This window comes from Panthera tigris, chromosome E2 (assembly GCF_018350195.1).
Source record: "Panthera tigris isolate Pti1 chromosome E2, P.tigris_Pti1_mat1.1, whole genome shotgun sequence".
Classification (NCBI taxonomy): Eukaryota; Metazoa; Chordata; class Mammalia; order Carnivora; family Felidae; genus Panthera; species Panthera tigris.
This window is the reverse complement of record NC_056674.1, coordinates 27,508,211-27,527,244: the sequence shown is the minus strand read 5'-3', so window position 1 is coordinate 27,527,244 and position 19,034 is coordinate 27,508,211. Positions and strand designations below refer to the sequence as shown.

General features: G+C 47.0%; 1 protein-coding gene across 3 annotated transcripts in view; it reads left to right on the top strand.

Annotated features, from left to right (window-relative positions):
* The window catches only part of ZNF423 (zinc finger protein 423), a 271,122-nt gene that overhangs the window by 142,842 nt on the left and 109,246 nt on the right, over positions 1-19,034 (top strand). The window lies entirely within an intron of this gene.

Here is a 19,034-nt window from a genome sequence, read left to right as displayed (position 1 = left end):
CACCCCTTGTCTATTCTGTTTTTGATGGGCATCTTGGTCATTTTCATTTTGGAGTTGTTTCGGATAATGTGCTGCTATGGGCATTGTTGGTCTATGGGTTTTGGTGAACACGTGCATATGATTTTAATGGGAATGTTGGTAGTGGAATTGGTGGGTCATGGAATACGAGTAGGTTCACCTTCAGTAGATACAGGTAGTCGTATGAAATTATGCTCCCGCGGGCAGTGTGAGAATTCTGCACAGCCGTGCCACCATCCACGTTCTCTGCAACAAGGACCGTTGTTGAGATGCTTCTTTAGTGAAGCTGTGCTCAGGGAGAGGATGCTGCAGCCATCCTAGCTAGCTGCAGCCTTGGTGAGCTCTGTGGGCGTGAGGATCCAGTGTCCCAGTGATTCAGGGTGGTTCCCCTGAAGACATTGGCCCTGACTGTGTGCGTGGTGGGGCTCTCCCAGTGGTGAGGGGACACCAGGAGCTGACGAAGGGCAGGTGAGGCCCTGGGAGTTCAGCCTGACAGGGAGATTGGTGGCTTTTTAATTTCTTCTCTTTGAAAGCCCCCTGCCGAAGTAGAAGAAGGAAACTAGCCTGTCAGTCGCTGGCTGCTGAGAGCGCTTTCATGGGAGTGTCAAGGAGGTAAAGATGAAGATATCTAAAAATGTTTGCCTTTGTAGCAGGTGTTAATGTGTGTGCCTGTTTGTAAGCACGAAGGGCGAGAGCCTGGCTAATTGGACCACAGTGATTTCAAAGGTGCTCCCCCCACCCTCCACCTTTCCTTCTGTGCTGAGCCCGGAAGCTGTGTGTCCTCAGGTGGAAGGTGAGGGGGGGGGTGCTTCTAACTAGAAGGTGGGCAGTGGAAAGGGGGGGGGTTGAGGGGCATCTGGGCCTTTGTGTGAGCGGAGGGCCAGGCTCCGGAGAGAGGCAGTCCCATCTGGTGGCTGGACAGGGCCCCTCACCCGAGCCTGACTCTGCAGCGCTGCGAGCTGGCCTGGTTCCCAGGACATGTGGGGAGCAAGCAGCAAGGAGCTGTTGGTCTCCGAGCCTGGGAGTCCCAAGTGAGACGTTCACGCAACGAACAGTATCATCGTGCAGGACCACATGGGCTGGGGACCCCGATGCGAGACCTGCCTCTGGCGGGGCGGCACCTCCTCTTGCTCTAACCTGCCCTCCCCACCGGCTTGCCCTCCCCTGGCCTCATCACCCCCATCTATCAGAGAATACTGACTACTGAGCGCCTACTGAGTGTCGAGTGCTGGGGCGGTCCCTCAGGTGGTAGAGGGAGCAGGGGACAGGGTGCCCATCCGCAGAGGCCTTACGGCACCCCGTGGGAGACCCCGCAGCACACGCATCACGCAGCGAAGGGGGGGTCTCACTGGGCGAGAGCACTAGAGCAGCCACCATGCACTGAGCCACACCGTGTGGCAGGCACTCTGTGTAGGTATTCATCCTTCATCTCATAGAGGAGCTTTAATGACTTATCCGAATTCTTCCAGGCAGGAAGCAGCAGAACCAGGGTCTGAATACAGCTGGGCTCTCTCTGCTGTGTGTGGTTCCCTGCCAGGGTCTGTGGTGGGAGAGACCCAGCACTGCCCTTGGGTCCCCTACCCGCAGGGGAAGCTGAAGGCATCCAGGTGCAGGGAGGTTGATGAGAACTGAGAACAGAGACCAAGGACTGCTGGATCCAAAGAGGCCTGTCAGAATGGCCTGGGTGTCACAGGATGAAGAGGAGTTTTCTCCATGGCAGGCCTGTCCCTGGCAGAGGGAACAGCCTTGACAAGGAAGGACAGTCACCAGAGGACAAGGGCCTTGGAGGGCTCAGCAGAAGGAGGTCCTTGAAGGGTGAGCTGTTGGACCCAGAAGGTGGAGAGCAGTGTCTGTGGGACGACTGTGGGGTGAACAAGGCTCAGAGGCAGAAGCAGAGGAGGGGGTTTGAGGGTTGGAGGAGCTCAACCTGGCTGGGATGGAGGCATCGCATGTGGTAGCATTGTGAGCAGTGAGGGTAGGGAGGTAGCTTGGGGCCAAGCCAGAGAGGGCCTTGAATGCCAAGTTAAGGGATTTGGGTTTAGACTTGACCCTGAGGGCCAGGGTCCAAGTCTGGGGGTCCGTTGGCTGATGTTTTATTGGGCTTCTCTTGGAAGACCAGAAGAGGTGGCAGCCAGGGCCCTGAATTCCCATGTGGCACAGCTGACGAGCTCGGCAGCAGCTGGGTTTGTGTGTTTCCAGGCACCATGGTCCCACCCATCTTTATTATATTTTAGGGTGCTTTGTTCATTTGTGTCCCCAGCCTCATCCCTGTGGGCACCTGAATGTGCAACATTGGGCTTAGGCACTAGGGAGCCATTGAAGGTTTTAGGGCAGAGAATGGCCTGGATGTCACTGAGTGCTTTAGGGAGATTAATCTGGCTGCAGTGTTGAGGAGGAAGAAGATGGAAGAGAAGAGAGACCCGCCTGGTCTGGTCCAGAGGTGAGGGGATGAGGCTGGGAGAAAAAAGAGGAAGGAGGTGAAGGAACTTCGATTTGGTCTGTGCTGTGGGCCTGGTTGGCCTTGGTGACTTGGGGAAGGTGCCAGAGGGCAACCGTGGGAAATATGAGTGGAAGAGTGGTAGGTACCAGAGCCCCAGCTGGGGCTGGCTCCGAAGTCCCGGTCAAAACTGTTGGGGCCCAGTGTCCCTGTGGACAGCTTCCCCTGCTAAATATCCCAAGGCCAGAGTGGATGCCTGGAGCTGGTGGGGATAAAAGCCCCCCTTCGTGGCACCAAGGGGACTTGACGGGTAGAAGTCGCACTGTTCAGCTTGGCGGCCTTCTCATAAACTCGGGGCACTGGGGGGGGTCTGAGGCCGGCCTCCCCGGGGACCCTGACTATTGGAGACCTCCCCCTGGGGGGATGCTAAACGGCCTTTTTATAGCGGGGGGCCTCTTCGTGGCTTTGCAGCATCCAGACCCTGGCAGTTATGATGACTCAGGGACACATCTCCTTGGAAACATTTTCCCGGCACCCTCTCCCGGCTGCTGCTGGCGAGGGAGTGATTTGGAGCTGATAGAAAGGCAAGGGTTTTTTGAAACCTTTTCAGCAGCAGGGTCCCCTTTGAAATCCCCCCCCTCCCCACAGGGAATGAGGCCCCCTTCACTGGGCTTCCTCCAGGTTTTGAAATGGTTTTAGACGCCCCCTCCCCCAGCAGGCACAACAAAAACTTGGAGCAGGCCACAGCCCTGTTCTGCGGCCTCCTGTAGAGACGACCTGGCCCAGCCCTGCTGCCCTTGCCCACCATCCACTGTCCCCACATCTGGAAGGGTGACCCCCCTCCCTGAAAATGGCTCTGTAGGAGGCCCCCCGCCTTGGGCTTCCTGTGGCCTGGCCCAAAGACAGGGGCCCTTTCCAGTGGCTGGGAAGGGAGGAGCGTCTTCCTCTGTAAGTTGAACATGTGTGCACAAAGCGTGCGTAGCCCTCCTGGGGCACCCGAGGCCTCAGACACCAAGGAAGCTGATTTGCCAGGGCAGGCCTGCCCTCTTCTCAACTGCCTGTGGGTGTCTCTCCTCTCGGTTCCTGCCGGGTGTGGCTGGATAAGGGGTCTGAGAACTTGTCCTTGAAATAATGAACTTGCTCTGACCCAGGTCGGCCCTAACGGAGTGACTCAGCCTCTAGGCCCTTGTGTCCTTATCCGGGGCATCATGGGTCCCTGTGGGAGGGTCAGCGCTGGGAAGGGACAGTCCTCAGGGAACCTTGACAGGAACATTCACCCTCTATGTCCTTGGAAAGTGGTTGTGGACCCTCTGGCAGGCAGCCAGGCCAGAGCCTGGGGCCCAGTGGGGCATTAGGCATTCTGGGGATGTTGTTTTCCTGGTCACGTCAGCCCTGTTCCCTGGGTACCTCTGGAGGGGCTGAGCTTTGCTATCGAGGGGTGAAGAAATGGGACGGGGGTACATCTGGAAGATCAGCCTCTCCCACCTCCTGCTTAAGCCTTTAACATACCCCCCAACATGCTGGGCTGGGGTCCTTGTCTATCGTCCCCTCCCTAGCCCTTCCCCTTGCTGTGGCAGGATAAGCCCTGGTCCATCTGGAGTGTGTGTGTGGGGAGGGGGGGCGGGGGGACTTCTGTCTTCTAAGTCTTTAAGAAGCATATCCTTGAAGACATATTGAAAAAGCCACCTTGCAGACCAGGTACTTACTCTTTCTGTGGCTGCTTGCATGCCCAGGACCCAAGTGAAGACCTGTGTTTAGGAGGGGAAGGAAGGTCTGGGGTGGAAATCAGTGTGTCGCCCTCACACCAGGGAAATACAAAACCCCTCAAATATAACTGAAGAGAAAAACATATGAAAAGGACGAGGAGAAGGGGTTCCTGTTCGCCGTGTACCGTGAACACATGTTGCTGAACGGGGCTGTGTTAGGCTCTTCCATGGTGCTTTTGATCTGGTAATGCCAGACTTAAAACACCTGTCTAACCTTAATACGTGTTAAAAATGTCTTCCTTTCCCCACAGGAGATTACATTTCAAGTTCTGGAACTGTTCTGTCAGAATAGCAAGCCTATATGGACAGGTTATCATCCCATCCTTTTTAATTTTTAGCTTCGCACAATCCCCTTAGCAGCCCCTAAGGGTGAGAGGACTCAGTTTCCCTCACTTTGAACCTCAGTGGTTGGTTTAAGGAAGCTGTTGATCAAGCACTTTGGTTTACGAAGGACCCATCGGTTCTGGATTTTAAAATAGCTGAAATGTTTCGTTTTCATAGATTTCTTGCCTTTTTTTAAAAAATTTTTTTTTTTTTTAATGTTTTTTTATTTTTGGGACAGAGAGAGACAAAGCATGAATGGGGGAGGGGCAGAGAGAGAGGAAGACACAGAATCAGAAGCAGGCTCCAGGCTCCGAGCCATCAGCCCAGAGCCCGACGCGGGGCTCGAACTCACGGACCGCGAGATCGTGACCTGAGCTGAAGTCGGACGCTTAACCAACTGAGCCACCCAGGCGCCCCCCCCCCCCTTTTTTTTTTTTTAAAGACAGGGAAAGGCTCTTTAGGTGGGGCTTCCTCTGATAATAACCTCAGTTCAGTAAACATGATTGAGATCCTTGGGGGGTTTGGTGAGGAACCTCTCCTCTCATCCAGTTGGGGAGTTAATAACCCAAAAGGAAAAGTTCTATGTAATGTCACAAGTGTGAGATATGGAAACGCAAAGGACAAGTGTGTGCTGTTCAATCTGGGTATCCAGCAAAACTTCCTGGAGGAGGTGACACCTAAGAAGTTGGGAAGTAAGGGGAAAGGGGCATTCCAGACAGAGAAAACAGCATAGGCCAATCCACAGAGAAGAGATCCATGTGGTATGTTGGGAAATTGTAGACAATGCAGTGTTGTTTCAGGAAAAATCATGAGGTAGGAGGTGGGTGGATCATAGAAAAGATAGTGCAGTGGAGTCGGTGAGAGACGATGAAGGCGTTGGTTAGGAGGGTGTGGTTCGAGAAACATTTAAGAGGCAAAGCTAGCAGGATTGGGCAAATTTGAATGGCTATGGGAAGGGGAGAAGTTCGGACTGACTTTAAGTTCTCAAGGGATCAGGTTTTGGGTGGCAGGTAGAAGATGAGACTGTGCCTGGGGAATAGCTAGCTGCTGTGGGACTGGCAAAGAAGATGGCCCCAATAACGATCGTAGAGGTGAGGCTTACTGAGTACCAGGTCCAGCTAACAATATCTACACCTGCTATCACACTCACCCCTACAGCTGATGAGGGGGCACTGCTGTCTCTCCCCTTTTTTACATGGGGGATTCAGGGGACTTGTCTGTTGTCAGTAAGTTGCAGAGGGGGGATTTGAACACAGGCAGTGTGATTCCAGGGCCTGGAATCCTCTGAACTCCTATACCTGAATGTTCATCACACTTGGTGGGCTCAAGTTCATGCGTTACGTGACCTTGCACGAGAGGCTCACAGGTGATCTGTGGGCTGCCGTCTGGCCGGCAGTTGGCCACGTGGGCCGAGGGCTCACGAAAGGGGCCTGGGCTGGAGAAGGGATCTGGAAGCATCAGCATATCTGCTGAAGGCAGCTGGGAGGAGCGTGGTGTCATTGACGCCAAGATGGCACAGTGCTTCTGGGCAGCAGTGCGAAAAGCCACAGAGAGGCTGAAGAGGGTCTGCTGGACCGTCCTGGGCAAGAGCAGGGTCAATGGAATCAGATGGAGGAATGAGTTACGGGGACAGGGGAGACCAGCAGTGTAGCCTCGACTTGCCAGGCTCCAGGCTCAGAAGGGAGGGTGAGAAGCAGGAGCTAGAGGGATCCGAGGATCCCAGGAAGCTTTTGCATTCATTTTTAAGAGGGAGAGATCAGAGTACGTTTCTAGGCTAACGGGAGAGCACCACCGGGGAGAGGAGGAGGAAGGATGGAGAGGAGATACCAATGCAGCCAGGCCAGGGACCAGGGCGCGGGCACCATCTTGTGTGGACCAGCCCGCAAGCACGGCCTTCTCTTCTTGCTCTCCGTTGCCATGGGCTTGGTGGCCTGTACTGTTGGGTGGACTTTACTGAATGCCCTTTATGGTCATTTGGCTGTGTGGGAGCAGCTGATACATGAGCGATTTCCCTTCCATCTGATTTTGGCTGAGACTTACTGAAGTGATGGCAGAAAACAAGTGTCCCCATGGCCAGTGTGGCCCCAGGGCTTGGCCTCCTCTGCCCTGAGCTCCCAGTAGGTGCTAGAGCCTCACACTGGACCCCCTTCGTCATGTGTCTCTGGGGCCCAGTAGGGAGGGAGTGGGAGACCTCCTCTTCTGACTGTAGACCCCTCTCCTGAGGGAGTCGGGGTGGCCCTCGCTGGCTGATCAGCCTGTTCTGGTTTCCAGCTCATCTGCCTGGGGAAGGGGTGTGGGGAGATGGGAAGTGGTTCCACGAAGGTACACAGTGTACTGTGAGCCTGACTCGGAGTGAGAACCCGAAGTCACTGATGGCAGCATTTGCTAAACAAAAACTCCTTTTGGAAGTTATTGATTTTAGTTTATCCAGTCGATCTGTATTAAGCACCAACTGTTTGCTCAATCTGCTGTAGCTGTGAATAATAATGAGAGACAGAGTACGCAGGTGGGAGCATGCACACACACTCAGAATATAGAACTCTACGGCCAATCAGTGGTTAAGAGCACTCCCAGCTCATAGCTAACGGTTATCTGCCTCTGTATGCTTCAGCTCCTTGTCTATAAAATAACCACATCCTAATGATATGCAGTAGTTTAGACAGGACTCATTCAGTGACAAGTCAGACCCAGCTCATACTGACTAACACATAAAAAAGAGAATTTTTGGCTCATGTAACTGACAAGTCCCAGGATACCTTGGGTGAGAGCCTTCAGGCATGGCTGGATCCAGGGGTTGCAATAAAGTCATCACCAGTCTCTCTGTCTCTCAGCTCTGCTTCCTCTTTGTTGCCTTCATCCCCTGGTGCATGATGACAGCCAGCAGCTCCTGGTCCAGCAGTCCCAGCAGAGAGGGGCATGTGCTTCCTCATCAGCAGAAAAGGTCTCAGGCAGGACCAAGGCTGACTGCCTCCTGAGGGTCATGAAGCTGCCCACGAACTAATTGCTGTAGCCAGGGAGAGGGGGTAGTTGATCGTTCAGGCTAGCCCCACCTGCCCTTCCTGGGCGCTGGGGTGGGTCAGTGTCAGCCCCCTGAGCCCCAAGAATGGGAGCAGGGAGGGTATTCTTGAAAAGAAAGGAGGTATCTATTTCTACAAGAAGGGGACGGCACAAAAAGAAAGGGTCACAACCCCTACTTTTGGGGGACTTTTTGGAGGATTAAATGAGTTAAAATATATGAAAAGTGCCTGGCACACTCCCTGGCACATGTAGGTTCTCAGTAAGTGGTAACTATTAACATTAATATTATTGATATTATTAGTAGTCCCTGTGGCAGGGACTCATTAAAGATAATGCTCAAGATAATGAAGATCATACTAGAGCCCTTGTTTAGAAAGGATAAACAGCCACTCTGTGGCCATGCTAAGCCTACATCCTAGGTGCTGGCCCATGGCAGCTCAGAGATGCTGCTGAGGGCTTCCTGGAAGAGGAAGACTGGTTCTCTGCCTTTGTCAAGCTCTAAGGGGCTGTGCCTGCAGGATAGATCCCAAAGGAGTAGCTCCAGTCGGAATGATTTATTCATTTACTCCTTCATTCATTCAGCCCTTTTTTTCTTGCTTGAGCTCCATCTGCATGCTATGCACTAAGCATGGATGTCACAGCAAGCAAAACAAAGTCCTGTGGTCCTGGAGCTAGTGGGGAGCAGATGGGTGTTAAAGAAGCAAACAGATAAGAAATCCTGGCTATTTCAAGTTGTAATAGGTTCCATGAGGAACATAGGGAGAGTCGTGGTGTGCGTGGGAGCCGGGTAAAAACACCCGGTTGGCGGTAGCCTGGCTAGGAGGTGACTTCTGAGCTGCGAGCTGAGTGCTTAGAGAGCGGTGGCTCCTGTCAGAGGTGTGATAGTCCGTTGGCCTACACGCTGGGGCCCGCTGGTCTGCCTGTCTGTCCCCTAGAGGAAGGGGAGATTTTAAGGGGTTAGGACCACGTCATGGTGAGAGGAGCCCCCAGTGCCTCTTAGAGGCCCCTTCTTGGATACGCCATCAGACTCCCTCCAGCCTGGAACAGCACCTGGAGACTCAAACGTTCTTTCTTTTGGCCTCTTTCTGGATTTTGTGTGGGCCGCACACAGAGGGTCACTTTGCCAGCAGGAGCCCATAAACCCAGCAGCTGGGGGCCCTTCCGAGCTAACTTCTGCCTCCCCTGCCCCTAAGGCATTGCCCGGCCTGTGGTGTCTATGGTCCCTGGCATCCCTTTGCTTGCCCTCTGACCTCTCTCCTACAGTCTTTCTTTTACAACTCCCTGTGCCCACCCTGCCAGATGCCTGTGTCCTATCCCTCCCTCACTGGGTTTCCAGATTTTGCAAATAAAAACACAGAATGGCTTGTTAAATTTGAATTCCAAATAGAGAACATGTAATTTTTTAGTCCAAGTGTGGCTCCAGTATTGCATGGGGCATACTTATACTAAAAAATTATTTGTTGTTTATTTGACATTTAAATGTGACTGGCCATACCTCATTTTACGTGGCAACCCTATTCCTTCCCCACACTCCCCATGCTTCAAGCGCGTTAGCTTGGGGAACATGGTGCTCCCACCCACCTTCTCTTCTTTTAAAGCTCTTCATGGTTCTTTCTTCATCCTTTAAAGAGTTTTTAACTTAAAAAGTTAAACTTTTCCTTTTGAGTTAATTGTAGATTGATGTGGAGATTCACAGAGAGATCTCCTGTACCTTCTACCCAGTTTCCCCCAAGGGTAATAGTTTGCAAAAGGAGAGTCTGTAGCACAACCAGGATATTGAGATAGATGCATTCAGGCTACAGAGGGTTCCCATCACCACCGACACCTTCATGCTGCCTTTTTATAGCCATAGCCACTTCTGTTCTGCCCCAGCCCCTTCCTCAGCCCCTGGAAACCACTAATCTGTTCCCCGTTTCTGTAGTTTTGTCATTGCAAGACTGTTATAGGAATGGAATTGTACATAAGTTTTCATTACCTTTGGGATAAATGCCCAGGCATGCAGGTGCTGGTCTATAGCACTTGCATGTTTGACTTTTTAAAAGTATTTCATTTTAACTAATTAATTAATTAAATTTAAATTTTTTATTAAAACAATTTTTTTAAATTTTTTTAAATGTTTATTTATTTTTGAGACAGAGAGAGACAGAGCATGAACGGGGGAGGGGCAGAGAGAGAGGGAGACACAGAATCGGAAGCAGGCTCCAGGCTCCGAGCCATCAGCCCAGAGCGCGATGCGGGGCTCGAACTCACGGACTGCGAGAGCGTGACCTGAGCTGATGTCGGACGCTTCACCGACTGAGCCACCCAGGAGCCCCTTAAAAAAATTTTTTTTTTTGAGAAAGCAAGAGAGCCTGTGCAGTGGGGGGCGGGGGGGGGGTCAGAGAGAGAGAGAGAGAGAGAGAGAGAGGGAGGGAGGGGGAGAGAGAGCGAATCTTAAGCAGGCTCCATGCTCAGCACAGAACCCAATGCAGGGCTTGATCTCATGACCCTGAGATCATGACTTGAGCTGAAATCAAGAGTCAGATGCTCAACTGACTGAGCCACCCAGATGCCCTGCATGTTTGACTTTTAAAGAAACTGCCAAACTGTTTCCTAGGGTGGCTGTGCTATTTTACATTCCTATCAGCAACCTACGAGACATCCAGTTTCTCTTCATCCTTGCCAGCATTTGGTTCGGCATTATTTTATATTTTAGCCAATCTGATAGATTTGTACTGGTATCTTATTGTGGTTTTAATTTACATCTCCCTAATGGCTAATGATGTTGAACTTCTTTTCATGGGCTTATTTGCCATTTGTTTATCCTTTTTGATGAAATGCTTCTTCATATATTTTGCCTATTTTCTAATTGGACTGTTTGCTTTTTTACTGTTAAGTTTTGAGAGTACGTTATATATTCTAGATACTAGTCCTTTGTTAGTTACATGGTTTGCAAATACTTCCTCTCAGTCTGAGGCTTGTCTTTTCATCTTCTTGACAGACTTCTTGACAGAGTATTTTGCAGGGTAAAAGATTAAAATTTGGTAAAGTCTAGTTTATCATTTTTTCCTTATATGGCTCATACCTTTGGTGCCCAGTTTAAGAACTCTTTGCCTAACCCTAGATCCCAAAGATATTTTGCCTATTTTTTTCCAAAAAACTTTTATAATTTTACATTTCACATTTAAGTCTAAGATCTGTTTTGAGTTCGTGTTTACATAAGCTGTGAGTCTTGGGTTGAGCTTCTTCTCCTCCTCCTCCTCTTCCTACTCCCCACCCTCTAAATGTCCAACTGCTCTTGAATCATTTGTTGAAAAGGCATATTGTGTGGGATCTATTTCTGGGTTCCATTGATCTATGTGTCTATCCCTCTGTCATATGACATAGTCTTGATTACTGTAGCTATATAAGTTTTAAACTCAGATAGACTGAGTCCTTCTATTTTATCATCCTTTTTCAAAATTGTTTAGGTATCCTAGGTCCTTTGTCTTTCCATATAAATTTTAGAATAATCTTATCTACACATGCAAAAACTCTTGCTATAATCTTAAAAAGAATTGTGTAAACCTGCATATTGATTTGGGGAGAATTGACATCTACTATGTTGAGGGTTTCAATCCATGAACATGGTATATCTCTCAATGTACTTAGATCTTCTTTAGTTTCTTTTATTGCTCTTTTGTAGCTTATAACATGCTAGTCCTGTCCATATTTTGATAGATTTACATCTAAATATTTCTTTTTTTTAGTGATTATAAATGGGATTTCATTTTTAATATTGGTGTCCTAGTATATAGAAATATAGTTGGCTTTTGAATGTTGATTTTTGTACTGTTTGACTTTGCTCAACTCAGTTGTAGAACTTTTTTTTTTTATTTTTGTAGATTCCATGGAATTTTCTATATAGACAATCCAGTCATCTGTAAATAAAGGCAGTTTTATTTCTGTCTATGTTCCTTTTATTTCCTTTTCTTGTTTATGCTCTGGTTAGAACTTCCAGAATTGTGCAGAATAAGAGTGGTGATAGTGGATATCCTTATCTTGTTTCTGAATTTAGGGAGAAAACATTCAGTCTTTTATCATTAGGTGTAATAGTAGATGCAGGTTTTTTGTAGATAACTCTGTCAAGTTGAGGAACTACCCCTCTATTTCTTTCTTTTTTTTTTTTTTTAAGAGGTTTTATCATGGATGGGTTTTGGATTTTATCAAATAAATCCATGTTTTTTTAAAAAACTGAATCTATTTATATGATAATGTGATTTTTCTTCTTCTGTTAATATAGTGGATTATATTGATTTTTGAATATTGAGATAGTCTTGCATCCTTGATATACACCCCAATTGGCCATAGTGTACAATTCTTTTTAAATATTGCTCAATTCTCTTTGCTAATATTTCATTAAATGTATATATTTTTGCCTGTATTTGTAAGGGTCATTGGCCTGCAGTTTTGTTTTGACCTATCTGACTGATTTTCATATTGGGCAATATTAACTTGATAAAATAAGTTTGAGAAGTGGTTCTTCTATAGTTTGAAAGAAATTATGTATAATTGGTGTTTATTCTTATTGAAACATTTGTTAGAATACTCCAGTAAAATAACCTGGGTTTGGAGAATTCCTTTTAGGGAGTTTTTAATTATGAATTTGATTTCCTTGATAGTTTTAGGACTGTTCAAATTGTGTATTTCATGTTGGTTGAGTTGTAAGAGGCTGTGTTTTGCAAGGAATTGGTTTGTTTCATGTAATTTGTCAAATTTATGTGTGCATAGTTTTCACAGCAATATTCTCTTTTTATTCTTTTGATGTCTGTAGGGTCTATAGTGATATCCTCAGGTTCGTTTCTGATATTGGGAACTTCCGCCTTCCCACTTTTTTTCTCTGTCAGTCTTATTAGAGATTTGTCCATTTTATTGATCTCTTCAAAGAACCAACTTAAAAATTTTTTGTTATGTTTATTTATTTATTTGTTTGTTTATTTATGGAGAGACAGTAAGAGGGGAAGGGGCAGAGAGAGAGAGGGAGAGAGATCAAACAGTCTCCACACTCAGCACAGAGCCTGATGCAGGGCTCGATCCCATGATTGCAAGATCATGACCTGAGCCGAAATCAAGAGTTGAATGCTTAACTTAATGAGCCACCCAAGCACCCCTCAAAGAACAAACTTTTAAAAATGGATTTTCAGTATTGGTTTTCTGTTTTCAATTTAATGATCTGCTCTTATCTTTATTTTTTTCCTCCTCTCTGCTTTGCTTTGGGTTTATCTTGCTGCTGTTTTTCTAAGTCTTTGAGGTGGAAGCTTAATGACTGATTTGAAACTTTTTTCTTTTTTTAAAAAAATTTTTATAATGTTTATCTTTGAGAGAGAGAGAGAGAGAGCGCGTGCGTGTGAGTGGGGGAGGGGCAGAGAGAGAGGGAGACACAGAATCTGAAACAGGTTCCAGGCTCTGAGCTGTCAGCACAGAGCCCGATGCGGGGTTTGAACTCACAAACTGAGATCGTGACCTGAGTCGAAGTTGGATGCTTAACCGACTGAGCCACCCAGGCGCCCCTTGAAACTTTTTTCTAATGTATATAGTTAGTGTTATAAATTTTCCTCTTAGCATTGATTTAGCTGTGTTCAACAAGTTTTGATATGCTGTAGTTTTATTTTCATTTAGTTCATTATATTTTATAAAATGTTTCCTTTGTGCTTCATCTTTGACTCATTGTTTAGAAGTGCTTTGTTTAGTTTTCAAGTGTTTGGAGGTTTTTCTCTTTTCTTTTTTGTTAATAACTAGTTTGATTCCATTGTGATTGGAAGAAGCACCGTGTATGACTTCAAATGTCAATTCTTTTAAATTTGCTGAGATTTGTTTTATGACACATGATATGGCCCATATTGGTATATGTTCTCCAGGCATTTGAAAAGAATGTATATTCTGCTCTTTTGGGGTGATATGTTCAATCAACGTCAAGTAGACTTTGTTGGTTGATGGTGTTGTTGAATTCTTCTAAGTCCCTGCTGATTTTCTCTCTAATTGATTTATCAATCATTGAGAGAAAGGTGTTAAAATGTTCTACTGTAATTGTGGATGTGTCTGTTTCTTCTTTCAGTTCTATTAGCTTTGGCTTCATATATTTCGCAGCTCTATTGTTTGGTGCCTACACATTTAAGATTGCTATGTCTTCTTGGTTGATCAACTTCTTCCTTGTCTATTTCATAATTTTTTTTCTCTAAAGCCTGCTTTATCTAATATTACACCTTCTGCTTTCTTTTGATTAATGTTTGCAAGATATATCTTATTTTATACTTTTACTTTTAATATGCCAATGTGGTTACATTTTAAGTGAATTTCTTATAGAGAGAATATAGGTGGATCATTCTCCCTTGCCTTCACCACTCCATTCTGCCAATCTCTGTCTTTTAATTTGTATTTAGACCATTTATATTGAATGTAACTGATATGTTAGGGCTTCAGTCTGCCATTCTGTATTTTGTTTTCTGTTGGTTCTGTTTTTTTTTTAATTTCTGTTTTCTTTTCCCTAACTTTCTGTGGGTTACTCGAACATTTCTAAGAATTTCATTTTGGTTTATCTGTATTGTTTCTCTTTGTACAGCTTTTAAAGTGATTATTTAGATATTACATTAAATATACATTTCAAAATCTTCTGGTGTTCATCATTTTACTAGTTTGAGTGAAGTGTAGAAACCTTACCTTCCTTTATTCTCCCTCATTTATAATCTAATTGTTTTAAATATGTCATATATATATAAAGTTTATTTATTTTGGGGGGGAGGAAGGGAGGGAGAATGCACAATTGTGGAAGGGACAGAGAGAGAGAGAGAGAGAGAGAGAGAGGGAGAGAGAGAATTCCATGCAGGCTCTACAGTTAGCATGGAGCCCAGTGTGGGCCTGAATCCACAACTGTGAGATCATGACCTGAGCTGAAATCAAGAGTCAGTAGCTTAACTAAGTGAGCCACCTTAGGTGCCCCAACTTTTATACATATTTAGAACCACATCAGTGTGAAATTTTTGTATCAACCATCAAACAATTTAGAAAACGCAGAGGGGTAGAAAAACTATTGTATTTACCATATTTTCTTTTTTTTCTTCTTAATCTTCTAAGATTCCTTCTTTTATCATTTTCTTTCTGTTTAGAGACGTTCCTTTGATCATTCTTTTAGGGTAGGTCTTCTGGTGACAAATTCTCTTTGTCTTTTTCATCCAAGGATGTTGATTTCCCCTTCATTCCTGAGGGATATTTTCACTGGATATAGGTTCTAGGTTGCCATTTCTTTTCTTTCATACTTCTTGTGCCACTTTCTTCTGGTCTCCTTGGTTTCTGAGGGGAAATCCACTGCCATTTGAATTAGTTTTTCACTCTGGTAAGGTGCCATTTTTCTCCCACTGCTCTCAAAATTTTTCTTTTGCCTTTTATTTTTTAGAACTTTTCTAGCCTGTCCTTTTTCTCCTGTCTTTCCAGGACTCTGATCACGTGAATGTTAAAGTCTCACCAACCCCGGAGGCACTGTTCTTCTTAACCTGTTTTTTCTCTTTTGTTCAGATTAAGTCATTTTTATTGTTGTATCTTCCAGTGCACTGATTCTTTCCACCATCTTTTCCTTTCTGCTGTTGAGCCCATCATTGCTTAGTTTTAAAGTTTTGTTTACTTTTTTATTTCTAGAAGTTCCATTTAGAGCTTTTTTATATCTTTTATTTCTTTGCTGAGGTTTTCTCTTTTTCCATTTGTTTCACATGTGTCCATAACGGTTGAAGTATTTTATGATGGCTCCTTTAGAGTCCTTGACAGATAATTCTGACATCTCTGTCACCTTGGGCTTGGCATGAGTGGATTATCTTTTTGCATTCAGTTCGAGATCTTTCTGGTTCTTGGTGGGATGGATGATTTTTGATTGAAGTGGAAAGAGTTCTAGTTTTGTCTTCCTACCACATCTCCACTGATATCTCTCTGACTGGTAAGAGGAGTGTCTTGTTCCTGTTCCCCACATGGCCTCCACTGACACTGGGCAGATGAGTAGGGATGCCTTGCTACTGCTGGGTGTGGGTGGGAGGCCACCTCCCCAGATGGTCTCTCCTGACACCTTGGGGAGAGCTATGTTATTGCCCAGTAAGTTGAAGGTCCTCACTCCCTACTGGGCTTTCTCTGACACCATTTCCACATGGAGTAGGGAGCGGGTATTGGGTGCCTTGTTATAGCCTTGGGAACATGGAAGTCTGGGTGCCCCATTCAGCCTCTGCTGGAACGAGGGGGCACAGCATTTTCTCTGGGGTTTGGCTTGAGCAAAGCTGCTATTGTCTCAAAGTCTTCTGTCTTGTCAGGCTGTCTCTTTTCTTGTCCTTTGGCTGAAGAGAGCAGGCTTTCCTTGGGGCTTTTAAAATCTCACCTGTTGGCTTTTCCTGGTTTCCAGCATCTTCAGCTCCAATCTGAGCTGTATGAGGCAAAAGGAAAACCCAGGGTCTGTACTGCCATGTCATTTCTTGAGTCCCAAGGTCCCTGGCCATTCCGCCGTTTTCTCTCCACTTTTCAGAATCTTCTTATGTTTCTTTCATCTATAATGTCCATGGTTTTTAGTTGTACTTAGCTAGAGGAATAGGGAAAATTATGCCCAGGGGAGAAATCTGTAAGCTGAATGGGTGTCTAAGGGGTCTCAGGGACTTGGAGTTGCTTTATTCCCCAGCAACTTCTATACTATTTGGGTCCAAGGGCTTGTGGGGAAATTGGAGCTTAGACTTGTAGTCCAGACCTGGGTCAGGACCATTCTGAGGACCCTCCTCCTTCCCTCCCCTCCTCTTCTTTGCAAGGGGAGAGAACAGTGGCTCTGTGAGACCCTGACTCACCCGTTGGTGACATCAACCAAGCCTGGCAGTGTAAAAGTTGATACTAACGATGCCTTGTCCCTGCTTCTAGCCTTGCTTTTTGTTTTCTCCCCTCCAGTGATCCTTCTCACTCTGGATTTATCCTCATAGGGGCTGATGATGTCAACAAGCCAGGGTGGGGCCCTACCTGACATATCAGCTAGGGGTACTGTGAGTAGTATTGATTCTTCAGTGTGAAGGAGGGACACAGCGGTCTGGTGCTGGAGAGGTCGGCTGGAAGAATGATGTCAAATCAGTGTACTGAAGGCCAGAAGCTGGCATGGGAATTGGGAGGGGGCAGACCAAGATTTGACTGGCCATCAGGTTGTCTCATCCCTTCAGAGGAGGACAGCTCTTGCACAAACCCCACTTTTCCCACGTGGGGATTCTGGGTCCCCTCCCTCATTGCCACGGGCAGGGTCTCGGGAAACTGTAGTGGAATCGTAACACTTGGATGGATATTGGAAAGTGGTGGTGTCTCTGGGATAAGGAGGTAAATAAAAACATGACAGATTGTTTTCAAAGCATCAAATGCAAATTGTCAACACAAACATGTTTCTGGACCTAACAGCTAAATGTGTGAATTAATTACGGACCTCTTAGGATGCAGAATTATTCTTTCTTTCAGTGACTGAAATAGCCCTGCTGCCCAAGCCTTCCTCTCTGGGAAGCAGATTTCATGGGCTGCTCTTTTAAAGTTTTAGGGGCTGGTGGAAATGCAAGAAACCATAGTACAAACCTGGTTTCCCTGCAGCCACTTCGGTTTTGATAATCTGTACCCACAGTCTCGGTTAGGGTTGGATTCCTACCAAATGCTAACACATACTGTAAAAGACCTGTAGTTTTAGGGGGGAAAATGTTTCCATTGGTAACATCTGTCATTGATTCTGAGGTTGAGGTCAAGGTCCACGCAGGCCCAGTTTATCTTGCTATGTCCACAGACTCGGAGTTCTGTGGCCTGTTCACTACACGTAGGGCTGCAGTGAGCCACGAAAGGCACCTTTCACATGTATGCAAGCCGCAGAAGCACTTCACCCGGTGAGCTTTTCATGAAAGATTTCTAATAAGGGGTATCCTCCTTAAAAACCCACACACAGATATGCACACACACCCCCCTCAGCTGTAGCCTACACGAAGAGCTTCAACTATCTCAGCATGTGCCTTGAAGATTTGTTTTACAAAACAAAACAAAAAAAAAATTAGCATCTCAGTGTAAAACATTTTGGGACTTTTATCTGCAGAATCAGGATCCACATCCGGTTTCAGATACCTGCCTCTGTCTCCTGCTCCTGGGGCAGTTCAGCTCTGTCTTCCGGTCACCTCTTGGCAGCCTGCACCCACTGCAGGCCTCCGCTGCCTGGGCCCTGCTCGGGTTCGAACGGTGCTAGCAGAATTTGCGCAATCTCTGCTTGTCTGCTTAGGGGCTTGGGGAATCTTGACTCTGGGATGGCGGGAGCATTGCTCCTCCAAATAGATGAACAGATGAATAAAAAGGTAGTTAGAGCATATTCCTCACCCTTTTCTTACCTGGAAGCCTCTGGACCACCTGGCACATTTAACTCATCAGGAAGCTGAGGCTCAGAGAGGGGCAGACACTTGCCCCATGTCACACAGATGGCCAAAAGCTGGGGTGAGTGCAGACCAGACCGGAGCACACTCAAGTTCCATCTCCCCTCATTACTCCACTCACTCAACACATGAGTGAGAATTCCTAGGGGAGGGGCCTGGAAGTCTGTAGTCGACAAGGAGCATCTCTCCAACCCCCCCGGGATTTGTATCCTCAGAGAAGACTGGGGAGTTCTGGTCTACACTGCCTCTGCTGGTGGTGGGCCCAGGAGCCTGGCAGGAATCTTGGAGCTGGGCCTTTGGGAGCCTGTGGCCTGTGGCCCCAGGGCCAGGGCTCTGTCTGAAACCCTGCAGTCTGCTGGCACCGGGAGAGAAGAGGGGGCTGTTGAGGGCACCGGGGGGCCTATAAATCAACCTGTGTCAGGGCCCTCGGTAGCAAGTCGATATTTAGCGGCCATGTGCCGATAGCACTGGGCGGTTTGTTAAAATACTGAAATGTTCCTAACCATCTGGCAAGAGTTTCTGCCATGAGTCCCCTGCCCACAGATCCTCTCCCTGTGTCTGGACCCCTCCTCTGGATCCAGTGCACAAGAAGGTAACTCCTGGTCCATCAGGGGCCACCAGGTGACACCAGGAATGACGCAGTTTGGTGGGGCCCCTGTGCACCAGCTGTCAATACATTTTGCACATCGGCTCTGCTTGCGACTATATATTTTACCCCTTCTCTTTCCCTCCGCCCCGCAGCAAGCAGTTACGGGATTCTAGCCATGTGCTTGACATGATGCCACCCCTTCCCCCTCAGCCAGCTTCTCTCGGTCCGGTCTCATTTCTTCCTGATTACCCCATGGACTCAGGCTCCTTCTGTGCCTGTCCCCCCACCATGACCCCCCTTGACGTGGTGGTGTTGAGTGTTACCCATGCTCTCAAAGAGGGCCTTATGTTGCTCTATTCTGCCCCCCAAATGAAGGGACTTTCTCTAGGAAGTGTTACTCACATTTAACTATTTGTAATTTTCATTCTGTTTACAACTTGGGTAAAAGCTGCTTGGTTTCCCCCACCATTTTC